Here is a 16,897-nt window from a genome sequence, read left to right as displayed (position 1 = left end):
AACCCTTGAAGCCTCCCAGGTTCAAGTGATTCTGGTGCCTCAGCCTCTTGAGTAGCTGGCATTACAGGCATGCACCACCACACACAACTAATTTTTGTATTTTTAGTAAAGTTGGGATTTCACCATGTTGGCCAGGCTGGTTTTGAACTCCTGCCCTCAAGTGATCTGCCCGCCTTGGCCTCCCAAAGTTCTGGGATTACAGGTGTGAGCCACTGCACCTGACCCAATCATTGATTATTAAATATTAAACCCTATTATGCTCCAGGCATTGTGATGAATGGTGGGGACGTGTGGTTGAATATGTCCGTTTTCACTCTTAAATTGCTTGCAGGCTACTGAGAGATGTACAAGTAAACATATAATTCAAATGCCAAGTGACACGTGTCATATAGAGGGACTTTTTTAAAGTGCTGGCTGTGTCATTAACTCTGTTTGGGGGAAATCAGAGAGGGCTTCATGGAGGAAGGGGCTTTTGAGTTCAGCCTTGAACGTCTGAGTAGCATTTGGGCAGATGAGAAAGCATTTCAGGTGGAGGGACTGGTCCAGAGTCATGAAGCCTTGGGTTTTTTTTTTTTTTTAATTATTTATTGATTTATTTTTTAAAAACAAGGTTTCACTCTGTTGCTCAGGCTGGAGGTCAGTGGTGCGATCACAGCTCACTGCAACCTTGAACTGGGCTCAAATGATCCTCCTGCTTCAGCCTCCCGGGTAGCTGGGACTAGAGGTTCATGCCACCATGCCCAGCTAATTTTTATTTTTGTAGAGATGGGGTCTTACTATGTTGCCTAGGCTGCCCTTGAGCTCCTGGCCTCAAGCAATCCTCCTGCCTCGACCTCCCAAAATGCTGGGATTACAGGCGGGAGCTCCCGCGCCTGGTGGGGTCTTGTGTTTGATGAGCTGTGACAAATGCTTTGGTAGCTGGGGATATAGGGTATCTGTGCTAGGTAGAATAATGTCGCCCACTCCAAAGATGTCCACATCAGTGCTTGCTCTGGCAGCACACACACTAAAATTGGAATGATACAGAAAAGATTAGCATGGCCTCTGTGCAAGGATAACACACACATTCATGAAGCATCCCATATTTTTCCATTATTCTAAGTGAAGTAACTCTGGAATAGAAAACCAGACTCTATATGTTCTTACTTATAAATGGGAGCTAAGTTATGGGTATGCAAAGGCACATAGAGTGGTACGGTGGACATGGAAGACTCAGAAGTGGGGAGGGGCCAGGCGTGGTGGCTCACACCTGTAATCCCAGCATTTTTGGTGGCCGAGGTGGGTGGATTACCTGAGGTCAGGAGTTCAAGACCAGCCAGGCCAACATGGTGAAGCCCCATCTCTACTAAAAATACAAAAAGCTGGGAGTGGTGGTGCATGCCTATAATCTCAGCTATTTGGGAGGCCGAGTCAGGAGAATTGCTTGAAGCTGGGAGGTGGAGGTTACAGTGAGCCAAGATCGTGCCACTGCACTCCAGCCTGGGTAGCAGAGTGAGACTCTATCTCAAAAAAAAAAAAAAAAAAAAAAAAAAAGTGGAGAGGGTGGGAGGGAGTGAGGGATGAAAAACTACATATCGGGTATGATGGACACTGCTTGGGTAATGGGGGCGCTAAAATCTGAGGCTTCACCGCTACACAATTCATCCATGTAACCGAAAACCACTTGTACCCCTAAAGCACTGAAATAAAAAAATATAAATAATAACAATAAAAATTAATAAAATCAACAATAGAAAACAAGCAAAGATGTCCACATCACAAACTTTGTAACCCAACCCGTGACTGTGTTAGCTTACATGGTGCAAATGGACTTTCTCAGATGTGATTACATTAAGGATTTTGATATGGGAGGTTATCCTGGAGTATCCAAATGGGCCTGACCTCATTCCATGAGTCCTTAAAAGTGGAGAACCATGATGGTGGGCACCTGTAATCCCAGCTACTTGGGAGGCTGAGGCAGGAGAATTGCTTGAACCCAGGGGGCAGAGGTTGCAGTGAGCCGAGATCGCACCACTGCACTCCAGCCTGGGTGACAGAGCAAGACTCTGTCTCAAAAAAAAAAAAAAAAAAAAAAAAAAAAGTGGAGAACACTTCCCAGCTGTAGGCAGAGGGAGAGGTGTGTCTGTGAAAGAAGGGAGATTTGACATGGCTGGTTTCGAATATTGGGAACCACGAGTCAAGGCATGTGGGCATCCAGGAGAAGGTAGAAGAGGCAAGGACATGTTATCTTCCCTGGAGCCTCCTCTAGGGGATGTGACTGGGCGGCTGGGCCTACACCTTGATTTTAGCCTAGTGAGAACCATGGTGGACTCCTGACCTATAGAATTGTGAGATAAGGCCAGGCGCGGTGGCTCATGCCTGGAATCCCAGCACTTTGGGAGGCCGAGGTGGGTGGATCACCTGAAGTCAGAAGTTCGAGACCAGCCTGGCCAACATGGCGAAACCCTGTTTGTACTAAAAAATACAAAAATTGGCCTGGCGTGGTGGCACATGCCTGTAATTCCAGCTACTCAGGAGGCTGAGGCAGGAGAATTGATTGAGCCTGGGAGGCAGAGGCTGCAGTGAGCCGAGATTGAGCCACTGCACAGAGTGAGACACTGTCTAAAAATAAAAAAGAAAAAGGAAAAAGATTTATAAGGTAAAGATTTTGTATTGTTTTAGCCATTATATTTTGTTTGTGTTAATTCGTTACAGCAGCAATAGAAAATGAATAGAGCGTCTGATGGAGAATGTCAAGAGACCACACTAGACAAAAGGGCCAGGCAGAGTTGTGTAGACTTATTCTGGATGAGCAGTGGGTCTCAAACTTCAGTGAGGTCCCCACTTTTCCATGTACTATTAATATTCTGTGTGAATATTAATTAATAATTGTATTCTGAGAGAGAGAGTAGCCTTGTTCATTTTAATGGGCATGATCCTTCCATAAGTTGAATGTATGTTTCTTATTTAATTAATGGAAATTTAGGTTATTTCCAGTCCTTTGCCATTAAAATAAGGTTGCAATGAATGATCTTGACCTTGTGTAATTTTGCACACGTGTAAGATGAGTTCCAAGAAATGGAATTGTTGGTTTACAGAGAATATGCATCTTTAGGAGTCCACATTTTCCAGAAGTGTTTGAGGGCACAATTCTGGTGAAAGCTAAAGGCAATTGGAGGTTCCTGAGCAGAATTCAGATATGGGTTCTACAAGTATTCCTGTGGCTGATGGTGTGGAAGCAAGGAGTCCAGAGGAGAGGCTGAGGCAATGGACCTAGAGAGAAATGAGCGTGAGTGACAGAGAGAGAGAGAGGGCGCTGTTTAGGACTGGGTTGGTATGGGTGAGAGTAAGTTGATTTTCTTGTATGTGTTTTTACTTAAAGAAAAGTTGTTTTTTCTTTTTTTAGATATGGGGTCTCACTATGTTGCCGAGGCTGGTCTCAAACTCCTGGGCTCAAGCAATCCTCCCATCTTGGCCTCCCACAGTGCTAGGATTACAGGTGTGAGCCACTGTGCCTGGCTGTGTGTGTGTGTGTGTGTGTGTGTGTGTTTTAATCAGTACAGGAACTTCCTAAGACCTGAGAGGTCCTTCTTCAATGGCCCTGGGTTGAGAGCCTACTGGAGCCAGGTGCGGTGGTACACGCCTGTAATCCCAGCTACTTGGGAGGCTGAGGTGGGAGAATTGCTTGAGGCCAGGAGTTCAAGAGCCATTGGGACTCGTGTCCCTCACGACAAGTGAGGCCCACTTTGTGTTCACGTGTCAGGCCTGAATTCCACTCTCCATTCTCTTCTGCCTGGCCCTTTTAACCTTGGGGGATACAATTATCTTTGTGGTTTTGCAGGGAAAGGGGATAGAAGTGTGTCCCTGCGGTCTTTAAACAAGATCTTTCTGATATTAGGTTTATTCTAAGAAATACGTGGTGACTACAGTTCTTCCTGCCCCTGACTTCCTGATTTTTGGTGCTTATATGATTTTTACAGCATCGAGGTGTTCCAACTACAATATCTCCAGTTGTTTCATTTTGGTTATGCGTTTACATAGATTCCTTACCCACCGTGGGGTTTTATTATGATTTCTCCATTCTTGGGCTTATTTTATTCTTCCTTGGTGAGCTGTATTTCAATGTCAGCTAGCTTTTTCAAGAATGGCTCATGGATACTATATTCTCCAAGGGCGTTCGTGTCTGAGAATGTCTGCCTGCTGCCTTTACACTTGAACGTGCAGTTCATCTTTTTGCAGCCTTGCTGGGATTATGTTCATGAGTCTCCCCTGAGGAGAGCCCTGGGACTGTTTCTCCCATTCTTCTCGAGGTTGGGTTGAGACCCAGTGCTGCTTGGGATGCGTGGTGGTCCCCTGAACTTGGGGATGCTGTAGGAAGATCATGAACAGAAAATAACACAATTTGGAGGGGGAAATTTTGGCTGCCAATTTCAGGGCAGCCAGCCAGAAGATTATCTCTCTTCCCTCGTATGTTTGGGATATTTGTAACTCTAAAAATATCCATGGCAGCTGTGTACAGCTGCACAGGCTGTGCACTGCACGATTCAGGGAATGTTGTTCCTGTAAACCACAATGTGAATGGTGCTCCGTTATGTGCAGTGTGGTGGCCCTGTGACCTCTCAGCCTGGAGTGGGCCTAGAAGCAGAGAATTATTTTATCTCAGTGTTTCCAGACTTTGGCTATTTTCATATCACCTTTATTAATTTATTTCTAGCCACATACTCATCTTCTACTATGATTTTTTTTATTGACTCACAGTCTTCTTACAAAAATGAATGTAAAAGGGGAACTTTAGATCAAAATTGGGAGTGGAAAGCCAGTAAAACTCACCAAAATAGAAGAAATATGTATGTGCACGTGTGTGTGTGCATGTGTGCACATGTGAGCATAAAAGAAAAATAATGCCATCAAACTCTAGCTGGATATTGTGGTCTTTCTTTTTGAAACAGGAAGTATTAGGAAGTATTATCAGCAAGAGTTAGAGCAATGTTAAAGACAGGCTTGCAGAAAACTGACGTTTTCTTTTGGAAGTCATCTGAAGGGTTGGAAAGGAATTAGAGGGAGAATTGTTCCCTATGACACAATTCAGTGTAGTTTAATGCCACATCCCCCCACTATTCTGAACCCCCACAAGGGGCCTGAGAAAACACTGGCCCAGCCCCATCCTCCATGAGCTGCTTGAATATCTTGGCAACATCTCCCCTTGGTGGTTCAAGCCTTTCTCCTATCCTTATGTTACAGTCTCGCCAATGCACCAGAATGTAGCTGTTGTAGCAGTCTCTCCTGCGGTATCACCTGGAGTTTTTTGTCTCATGACTAAGAAAATTAAGGAGCATGGACACAAAGGATGAGGTTGCAGCAAAAGTTTAACAAGCAAAAGAAGAAAGCTCTCCTGTGCAGAGTGGGGGCCTGGAAGAGGGTTGCCATTTTTACAGTTGAATGCAAAGGCTTTTATAAGAAATGGATGAGGCCTGGGTGTCTCATTTGCATAAGGCATGAATTTCTGGTAGCTCCACCCTGTCCTCTTAGTGCACATGTGAGCCCTTAGCTTGAGTTACTGCATGTTGCTTTGTTCCCCTTTCTGCACATGTGTCAGGGGACAGAATTTTCCATTGCGGACATGTATGGGCAAGTCATCTGTGTAGCCTTTCTTATCTGCGGCTGTGGGCATGTCTTAGGCAAGCCCCCATGTGCAAGTTTCCTTATCTGTGCCTGCAAGCTGTTCTTTTGCTTGAAAGAATTCAACTAAGGACCCACCCTAACTGCCTGCCTGACCAGCTTCTTCCTTTCTCCTCTCTCACTTACACCATTGGAAAGTTTAATGCCATGGCATAGGGGCTTTTTTCGAGGCTGGGCCATTCTTTGATTATATTGGGCAGAGTCCCTCTCCTTGGGCCTGTTGAGCCTGGTTCTACTGTCTGGAGTGCAACAGAATAGATAAAATCCTTCCTACAAATTACATTCCTCCAAATATGATTGAAAGTGGGGACTCTAGGCCAGGTGCGGTGGCTCTTGCCTGTAATCCCAGCACTTTGGCAGATTACCTGAGCTCAGGAGTTCGAGGCCAGCCTGGGCAACATGGTGAAACTCTGTCTCTACTAAAAATACAAAAAATTAGCTGGGCATGGTGGTGCATGCCTGTAGTCCTGTCTACTTGGGAGGCTGAGGCATGAGAATTGCTTGAGCCCGGGAGGTGGAGGTTGCAGCGAGCCAAGATTGCACCACTGCACTCCAGCCTGGGTGACAGAGCAAGACTCTGTCTCAACAACAACAACAAAAAGCAAGTGGAAACTCTGGAGTTAGAGTGCTTGGGCCGGAATCCTGACTCAGGTACTAAACCTCACTGTACTTCTGTTTCTCCATTCAAAAATGGGCATAATAACAGTACCTCTTTCATATAGTTATTATGAGAATTAGACATATGGACATTTCAGTAGCACCTGGCACATAGTAAGTTCTCAATAAACATTAGCTGTTATTATTTTCTGTAGGCAGGGACTGCAGGGACCTCATTCCCTCATACCTTCTTCTAGTTATAAGGTGGAGGATGTGGTTCCAAACTTCAGCTTAATATCTGACTCATGATGAGATCTCAAGTCACCCAAGGCCCTCCCTGGGCCATGGTTTCTGTATCTGGAAACTGAGGGTTGTGGACTCTGTGATCCCTAAATTCCTGCTTCCATCTCTAGCAGAGCTGGATAATTGTATGTCAAGGGAGGACAGAAGAGGAAGCGTGTTCTGCAATGAGCAGATCTATGCAAACCTATCCCCAAAGGCTGAGGGAGCCGAGAGGCCCAAGAATGAGGCTCACAAATCTGGCTTCTTTGAAAAAGAAATTTAATAGGAACTTAGTAACAGAAGTGATATGTCTGGTGGCTGAGAGACAGTAGCTCCCCACACCCACCCTCCAGAAAATATTCCTTTTTTTTTTTGAGATGGAGTTTCACTCTTGTTGCCCAGGCTGGGGTGCAGTGGCACAATCTCAGCTCACTGTAACCTTGGCCTCCCAGGTTCAAGTGATTCTCCTGCCTCAGCCTCCCTAGTAACTGGGATTACAGACACACGCCACCACACCTGGCTAGTTTTTTGTATTTTTAGTAGAGACGAGGTTTCACCATGCTGGCCAGGGTGGTCTCAAACTGTCCTCAGGTGATCCACCTGCTTCGGCCTCCCAAAGTGCTTGGATTACAGGCATGAGCCACTGGGCCCAACCGAAAATATCCTTTATCTAGGAAGCCTTTAGGGTAAAACATGCATAGCTGGTCACACCTCAGGCTTTCTTGCAAAACTCATCATCACTAGGGAGGTTAGATAAGCATCTTGACGAGGGTCATCTATGCCACAGGCATTGCTTAAAGACCTTGCTGCAGGAGTCAAACATCAGTCATCATGGGGGTTTCACTTCCAGATGGCGTCGCTCTTGCCATGCAACAGGCTGTTTTCTTAAGCTCCACCCCTGGAAACCTGCCCTGACAATCTCACTCACCCACCTCTCCTGAGGTAGTCCCTGGGTCTGGAGAGAAGATGCTTGGTATGGTATAGATTTATCAGCAGTGCATTGGCAATGGGAAATAGATTGGGCCCAGTAGGATTCCAAATGAGGGAGATTCGCAGCCTTTGTTGAATAATCTCTAGTCTTTGGAATACCACGATTTTGGTTTTCTCAGAATAAGTAAAACAATGAGAGATACATAGCATTAATAATTTGAATAGTAGAAATATGGGCCAGGCACGGTGGCTCATGCCTGTAATCCCAGCACTTTGGGAGGCTGAGGCGGGCGGATCACCTGAGGTCAGGAGTTTGAGACCAACCTGACCAACATGGCGAAACCTCGTGTCTACTAAAAATACAAAAGTTAGCCAGGCGTGGTGGTGCATGCCTGTAATCCCAGCTACTCGGGAGGCTGAGGCAGGAGAATCACTTGAGCTGGGGGGCAGCGGTTGCAGTGAGCCGAGATTGCACCACTGCACTCCAGCCCAGGCAATAGAGTGAGACTCCATCTCAAAAAAAAAAACAAACAAAAAAAGAAATATAATGCACACAAATACTACAATCAAAAAGAGAATTTGTATGCCAGAATGAAAAAAAACAAAAACAAAAAACAGAGAACCTATTCTATCAGGGAGCAAACTAAAAACATCACGAAGAAAATGAAAACCCAGTTCTCCTTTAGAGACTTGTAGCCAGGAAATAATTCAGCATTCAGTCCAAATTGTAGGCAAATAATAAAAGCTCAGAAACAACTGTCAAGGCTGGAATCTAATAACAGGTGTGTTATAGTTTTCTTCTGAAAGATAGTTTTTCTGTCTCCAATTCCCCTTTTCTACCAAAGAAAAATCACAGTAAGACCCAGTTTATTTGCAAAATAAATTTTAGCCTTACTGTACTTGGCCCGATTATTTGCATAAGGTGGAGCAAGACTAGCGATTGACCACATAGACTCTTTTTAAGTTGGCTTTGCTGGAACTTACATAAGGAATTTTGAATTAGACTTTTTTTAAAAAATTATACTTTAAGTTTTAGGGTACATGTGCACAACGTGCAGGTTTGTTACATACCATTTGACCCAGCCATCCCATTACTGGGTATATACCCAAAGGATTACAAAACATGCTGCTATAAAGACACATGCACACATATGTTTATTGCAGCACTATTCACAATAGCAAAGACTTGAATTAGACTTTTAAAGGTCTGGATTTAGGAAGCCAAGTCACAGATTCGTCATCAAAATGTGCCTAAACTACCTGTATGAATTGGGTGAATTCTTTTCTTCTTGAGGTCCCAAAATATCTTGAGGTTCCTGGACCTGCTAGAAAGAGACATTCTTTATTTATCACAGGTCAGGAATCTTGCAAGGGAACCATAAGACAAGGAACTAGGCCAGTCTTTCCAGAGGACCTTTTATTGGCTCTATTAAGTCAACCTCAATTCCTTAAAGCAGAATGGTCATATCTAAAAATACACCATTCTAGTCAAAACCTTGGCATAATAAGTATTTCCAATGTGTCCAGTGGCAAAAGAAAACGCATTCTTAGTGAATGTATGTTAATAACTATATTATAATAAAATAAGAATATTCATGAATAGTTTCCAAATTATGGAGAAATTAGATAGAGGGAAATGTAAATGTCTCCATTTTGCTCACAAGTGTATACTTTGCCCAATTGCTGTAGATATAAATAGCTCAAAAGAAAGAAAAAAATGTTTTGACTCTGAAAAACAAAACATAAAAAGAAACAGCAATGGTTCAAACAAAAAGTCATAAAAATGATTTCAGTCCTTTATTATTTCAGACCCATGTGAGTAATTCTTGTTCTGCTTGATGTTGGGTTAGCAATCCTCATAAACACATCAGCTAATTAAGAGCCCTGGACGTTTCTACTAGCCTAATGGTATCCTCTCCAAAGTTATCAGAAACCTGTTATTCAAGATGACTTGTCAGGGTCCTTTCCATGAATTTCCTCGAAGACACCACACTTTAGGGTTTGCAAAAAGCTTTTAGGAAAAAGAATCAGAGTAAAGCAATTAACTGCATATACCAAGACATATCAGACATTTAGGAATTTCCTCCAATTTTGGGACACATATTAATAACACATTTATACAAATACAACTCAAAGAAAGTTAAACACCATTTCTTATTTGACAACGTTTCCCATATAATTGTTTGTTTTTTTTTTTTAGACTGAGTCTCACTCTGTTGCCCAGGCTGGAGTACAGTGGTGTGATCTCAGCACACTGCAACCTCTGCATCCTGGGTTCAAGTGATTCTCATGCCTCAGCCTCCCAAGTAGCTGGGACTACAAGCATTTGCCACCATGCCTGGCTAATTTTTGTATTTTTAGCAGAGGCGGGGGTTTCACCATGTTGGGCAGGCTGGTCTCGAACTCCCGACCTCAGGTGATCCACCTGCCTTGGCCTCCCAAAGTGCTGGGATTACAGGTGTGAACATCCGCTCCTGGTCCGTATAATTTTAACATAACAAATAAGCCTAGTATATCTCTCTTGGCCTTTCAGGGGCCTATTTGTTATGTCTAAGTTAGTTTGGGTCAAGAAGACTTAAGTTTAGAATTTGAAATTTGCTTTTGGGAAGTATGTCAAATATCAAAGGTTTAAAACACTTGATATCAAAGTAAGAAAGCTTTAAAACACTTTATCAAAATAGGATCCTGGATGACTGCAAAATAATAGTCATTTAGCCAAAGTGATAACTCAAAGATGGCAAAAAGCAAAAACCTTTACTCTTTGATAGAGAGGAGACTGAGTTTTCCAAAAAATCCAAAGCCCTAATAAAGACAGCGTGAAACTGTCTCTCCTTCTCTCCTTTTTTTCTTTCTTTTTCTTTTTTTTTTTTTTTTTTGAGACAGAGTCTTGCTCTGTCACCTAGGCTGGAGTGCAGCAGCACAATCTCGGCTCACTGCAACATCCGCCTCCCGGGTTCAAGCAATTCTCCTGCCTCAGCCTCCCGAGGAGTTGGGATTACAGGCATGCACCACCATGGCTGGCTAACTTTTGTATTTTTAGTAGAGACGGGGTTTCACCATGTTAGCCAGGATGGTCTTGATCTCCTGACCTTGTGATCCGCCCACCTCGGCCTCCCAAAGTGCTGGGATTACAGACGTGAGCCACCAGGCCCAGCCCTCTCCTTTTTTTTTTTTTTTTTAATTGCAGTTGACTGAAAAGGTAAACACAATAATTTTATCTCTTATTAATATGACATAAATTCTTGTTTAAAGGAGAAAATGAAAATTTACTTTTATATTAGTGTATTATCAATACAAATGCTAATTTTAATAAAACCCTATAAACAAATCCATCCAATTTCAGTCAACTTTGGACCACACAGATAAGATTCCCACAAATCCTTTATAACTGCTTATAAGACTTTTTTCTACTTTTTTCTTACCTCAACTTTTAGATTCATTTATTTTTATCTATACCATTTCTCCTTCATTTTGAATCAACCTTTAAATAACCTCTAAACTAGAAAAAATTACTTTTCCTTCAGCAAAAACCACAACCTCATGTCTTTTTAATAACATTTCTTAACCTAAAATACATTTTGCTTTCTTTATACACTCTGTATATAGAATTGTTTCTCTTATATCTAGTAGTTTAAATTACCATAATTTCAACTCCTAGTAAGCTTAATTTCCAGTGAAAAACCCAGGAAGTAAGTAATTTTGTACTGTCTTATATCAGTATTTGTGGATGAAAATTATTTCATAATTTTTCAGAAAGATGTTTCCTTAATTTTTTATTAACAGATATATTTAAAGTATATAAACTTAAACTTGTGTTTAAAAGTTAATATTCCAGTATTTTACCTAGAAATGACTCAGACATTTTATGATGATCTGTTACTTTATTTAATGTGACATGACTTTAAGATTTGAAATTACTGAAAGGAATTTGAAACTATGACACGATTATCTTTTCCTTTTTTTTTTTTTTTTTTTTTTTGAGACGGAGTCTTGCTCTGTTGCCAGGCTGGAGTGCAGTGGCACGATTTCGGCTCACTGCAACCTCTGCCTCCTGGGTTCAAGTGATTCCCCTGCCTCAGCCTCCCGAGTAGCTGGGACTACAGGCGTGCGCCACCATGCTCGGCTAGTTTTTTGTATTTTAGTAGAGACGGGGTTTCACCATGTTGGCCAAGATGGTCTCGATTTCCTGACCTCGTGATCTGCCCACCTCGGCCTCCCAAAGTGCTGGGATTACAGGCGTGAGCCACCACGACCAGCCCACAAGTATCCTTTCTAACGTCTTCCCCAGTCACTCTGGGTCCCAAGTACCCACGTGGCACCCAGGGATGGCTATGAAAGGCATCTGGGTCCTGAGTTTACACACCAACTATAAAGCTCAAGGCAGAGGACAGAGCTGTGAAGATAATGTCTGACCCTTCCCAGCACAGCCAGGGGGCACAGCAGGGGCAGGGAGACCTCCACACATGTCCCCCGGCCTCACCATGGCCATTTGCTTAGAGTCTAGAATCAAATGGCTCCAAGACTTAAATTCACAGACAGAAGCAACAGTTTTATGACCTTAAAACATCCAACAGAGATAGCCTAAACCCATCTGACCATAGACCCAGGCGAAAATATCTGCATTATATTTAATACTGATAATTCTGAAGACATTTCTATTTTATTTTATGAACAATTTAAAAACTTTTTTTTTTTTTTTTGAGACGGAGTTCACTCTTGTTGCCCAGGCTGGAGTGCAGTGGTGCAATCTCGGCTCACTGCAACCTCTGCCTCCCGGGTTCAAGCGATTCTTCTGCCTCAGCCTGCTGAGTAGCTGGGATTACAGGCACCTGCCACCTTGCCCAGCTAATTTTTGTATTTTTAGTAGAGACGGGGTTTCACCATGTTGGCCAGGTGGGTCTCGAACTCCTGACCTCAGGTGATCTGCCCGCCTTGGCCTCCCAAAGTGCTGGGATTACAGGCGTGAGCCACTGTGCCTGAACTGAGACCAATTTCATTTTAGATGGTTAGCTTCTAATTTAGTCTCCATCTACCAACTGGACCACTGAGCTCAGGGCGGAGCCCATTAACAAATAGGACCAACGAAGGAATTGCAGTTTCCAGGGCCTAATACTTACAGATGTGAAAAGCAGGTCCAGCTGGAAGGCAGAACACTTAGGTCTCCCCAAATCAAGGACCCACTTTTACACTGGATCCTGGGTCCCCCAAAAGAAAGAAGCACCATGGACAGTGCAAAGGACAGTGTACCTCACTGCAAGGACATTCTCCCCAATGCTGGTGGGTAACCCCGCACCAGTAAGTCACTTTGTGATCAGCCCATCCCCTGGAGGAGTCTTATCCCTTGGTCGCAAGTGTTTCCATAGCCTCTAGGTATCCAAATCACACTTTTCTATCTTTTTCTTTTTTTTTTGAGACAGAGTCTCGCTCGGTCGCTCAGGCTGGAGTGCAATGGTGTGATCTCAGCTCACTGCAGCCTCCACCTCCCGAGTTTAAGTGATTCTCATTCTCCTGCCTCAGCCTCCCAAGTAGCTGGGATTACAGGTGCACACCACCACGTCCAGCTAATTTTTGTATTTTCAGTAGAGATGGGGTTTCACCATGTTGTCCAGGCTGGTCTCAAACTCCTGGCCTCAAGAGATCTGCCTGCCTTGGCCTCCCAAAATGCTGAAATTATAGGCATGAGCCATTGCGCCTGGCCAGATCACACTTTTCTTATCTAAACATGCAAAGAAAGGAGTAGCCTCCCTGCGGCAATAACACTCGTTGTAAACACCGTCAGCCACCCTCAAAATGGCAGCCCTCATCAGTGACTTGTCAGCCATGGCACACGCAAAGGTCATATTCTGTCATAGTACTAAGTAATCCCTGGTACTCCCAAAAGCCTCAAAGATGGGAGAAAGCAATGCAAAAGAGAGCAGAGTTTTAGACCACAGAGAAACCTTCTCATGACTCTTGGAACCCCACAAGGAAGGCAGAAGACCCCAAAAAGGGGGTGAGTGGCACCTTTTCCTGTGTTCCTCAAGGAGTCGTGTTAGTCTGTGTTGTTATAATGAAATAGCTGAGACTGGGTAATGTTTTTTTTGAGACAGAGTTTCACTCTTGTTGCCCAGGCTGGAGTGCAATGGTGCGATCTTGGCTCACCGCAAATTCTGCCTCCTGAGTTCAAGCGATTCTCCTGCCTCAGCCTCCCAGGTAGCTGGGATTCTGCCTGGCTAACTTTGTTTTTTTTTTTTTTTAGTAGAGATGGAGTTTCTCCATGTTGGTCAGGCTGGTCTTGAACTCCCGACCTCAGGTGATCTGCCCACCTCGGCCTCCCAAAGTGCTGAGATTACAGGCATGAGCCACCATGCCCAGCCGAGACTGGGTAATTTATAGAGAAGAAAGGTTTATTTGGCTCATGGTTCTGCAGGCTGAGCGGAAAGCATCGTGTTAGCTTCTGCTTCTGCTGAGACTGCAGGAAGTTTCCAATCATGGCGGATGGTGAAGGGGAAGCCAGCGTGTCCCATGGTGAGAGAGGGAGCTAGAGAAAGAGAGGAGGAGGTGCAGGCTCTTTTTAAACAACCAGCTCTCGAGTGAACTAACAGAGCAAGAACTCCCTCATTACCATGAGGACGGCAGCAAGCCATTCATGAGGAATCTGCCCCCATGACCCAAACACCTGCCATCAATCCCCACCTTCAACAGTGGAGGTCACATTTCAACATGAGATTTAGAGGGGACAAACATCCAGACTCTATCAGGGTCTCAGGGGCACAGGAAGTCTCCTCTAGATTGATTCATTTGGCTTCAAAGATGGCAAAAGGCAGGAGGAGCAGAAGTGGAAGGAAATGGAAGAGCAAGAGCAAAAATCATGCCAACAAGACCAGGCATGGGGGCTCATGCCTGTAATTCCAGCACTTTGGGAGGCTGGGGCGGGAAGATTGCTTGAGGCCTGGAGCTCGAGACCAGCCTGAGCAACATGGCAAAACCCCATCTCTACAAAAAATACAAAAATTAGCTGGGCGTGGTGGCTCGTGCCTGTAATCCCAGCTACTCCGGAGGCTGAAGCAGTAGGATACTTTGATCCTGGGAGGTCGAGGCTGCAGTAAGCCATGATTGTGCCACTGCACTCAAGCCTGAGTGACAGAGCAAGATGCTGTCTCCAAAAAAAGAAAAAAAAGAAAGGAAAAAAATAAAAATTATACCAACAGAAAAGACACCAAACAGAGGGATCAAATGTAATTTTTAAAAAGGTGTTTCAGTCGACTGAAAAAAAAAAATGCCAGAAACAGGATAAAGGCCTTCCCCCATCTAGAAAAAAATTATAACCTGAATATTAGCTTCTAATTAAGCTGACTTCTGACTGTAGAGCTCTAAAAAAAACTTCTTTCTAATTATAATTCCTCCTCAAGCCATTTTACTTTTGCTTCTGTTGCTAGCTGGGCTTCCGTCACCCAATGGGCAGCCCACAGAAGCAGTGATCCTGGCATTTCTGGGGCATCCTTGTACTCACGCCATGGGCCAAAAGTGTCCAAAAGATGAGCCACACCACTCCACATAGAAGTGGCTGGCTACCCTGCGATGTCCCCCATGGATGCTTCATTCCCTCTGCCCATTTCTTGGTCTCTCAGCTCCTGGCTGGATTGCTACATGTTCTGCAGTGAGCAGGCCTATGCAAACCCACCTCCAAGGGCCAAAGGAGCTGAGATGCCAAAGAAAGAGGCTGACAAATCCAGTTTCTCAGAGAGAAACATTAATAGGGGCTTACAAACAGAAGTGGTGTCTTGCGGCCATGCAACAGTGGATTCCCGCACCGACCTCCAAAAAATATCCTTTCTCTAGCAAACTTTTAGGATAAAAACCATGTGTAGCTGGTCACATCTCAGACTTTCTTGCAAAACTCATGACCACTGAGGATGTTGGATAAGCATCTTGACAAGGGGTTATCTATGCTATGGGCATTGTTTCTCTATCAGGGGTTATTTATGCCACAGGCGTCGTTTAAAGACCTTGCTGCAGGAGTCAAACATTGTTCATCATGGCAATTTCACTTCAAGATGGCGTCACTCTTGCCATGCAACAGGCTGTTTTCCTGCAAGCTGAGATGCAGATAATCATGGGCCACAATCTCACAGTGTCAGCCATAGTATGCCTCCAAAAAAACTCCCCAATATCCCTGCCCCCCATTTTGATTTCTCTTTCAAAGCATGCTCTTGGAGAATGAGATAGGATAACTGAGGAGGGAGGATTGCTTGAGCCTAGGAGTTTGAGACCAGCCTGGGCAACATAGTGAGACCCCATCTCTATATTTAGAAAAAGGGCAGAAATAAGACTGAGATAAGGGGAAAATATTTGCCTTGCTTTAAACCAAACCAAACATATGGGATGATATTACAAAAATCACAATTCTTTAATTTATCAAGCTTCCCTGAAACTGAGTCCTTGTCCTGCACCACGTGCCTCACATATATTACCTCATTTATCTCCAGCTACCCTATGTGTAGGGCAGCACTGGCTGCTGTAACAAATAAGCCCTGAAATGTCAATGGAGTAACAGTAGAAGTTTATTTTCTTTTATTATTTTTATTTTTATTATTATTTTTTTGAGACAGAGTCTTGCTCTGTCATCCAGGCTGGAGTGCAGTGACATGATCAGGGCTCACTGCAGCCTCAAACTCCTGGGCTCAAGTGATCCTCCTTCCTTAGTCTCCTGAGTAGCTGGGACTACAGGCATGCACCGCCAGGCCCAGCTAATTTTTGTATTTTCAGTAGAAACAGGGTTTCAACATGTTGTCCCAGCTGGTCTCAAACTCCTGGACTCAAGTGATCCTCCTGCCTTGTCCTCCCAAAGTGCTGGGATTACAGGTGTGAGCCACTGTGCCCAGCTAGCAATAGAAGTTTGTTTCCTGCTCATGTAACATGTCAGCACAGGTGGTCCTGGTGGATGGCAGTTCTACTCTACATAGTGTTTTGGGATGATATGGTTTGGTAATTTGTCCCCTACAAATCTCATGTTGAAATGTGATCCCCCATGTTGGAGGTGAGGACTGGTAGGAGGTGTTTGGGTCATGGGCGTGGATCCCTTATGAATGACTTGGTGCCCTGCCCATGACAATGAGTTCATGCAAGATCTGGTTGTTAAAGAAACTGGAAGGTCCTCCCTCTCCTCTCTCTTGCTCCTGCTCTCACCATGTGATACGCCTACTCCCCCTTCACCTTCCAACATGAGTAAAAGCTTCCTGAGGCCTGACCAGAAGCAGAGCAGATGCTGATACCATGCTTATATGGCCTGCAGAGCCGCGAGCCAAATAAACCTCATACTCTATAAATTACCCAGTCTCAGGTATTCCTTTATAGCAACGCAAAATAGACTAACCCGGGGGACTACGCAACTTCCAAATTGTTCCATTTCATGGAGCCTTAGAGCCCTTTGCATCTAGGTGGAAGAGGA

At 44.1% G+C, this 16,897-nt stretch overlaps 1 protein-coding gene and 1 non-coding gene across 4 annotated transcripts in view; both read left to right on the top strand.

Moving 5' to 3' along the window:
* The window catches only part of GSG1L (GSG1 like), a 278,788-nt gene that overhangs the window by 64,360 nt on the left and 197,531 nt on the right, over positions 1–16,897 (top strand). The gene's annotated exons all lie outside the window — the stretch shown is intronic.
* LOC112437504 (U6 spliceosomal RNA) lies at positions 983–1,089 on the top strand. The gene has a single exon (XR_003026101.1). It is a non-coding gene; the product is annotated as a U6 spliceosomal RNA (small nuclear RNA).

The sequence above is a fragment of the Pan paniscus genome, chromosome 18 (assembly GCF_029289425.2).
Source record: "Pan paniscus chromosome 18, NHGRI_mPanPan1-v2.0_pri, whole genome shotgun sequence".
NCBI lineage: Eukaryota > Metazoa > Chordata > Mammalia > Primates > Hominidae > Pan > Pan paniscus.
Note: the sequence above shows the minus strand (reverse complement) of the source record. Positions and strands in the feature narration are given on the sequence as shown.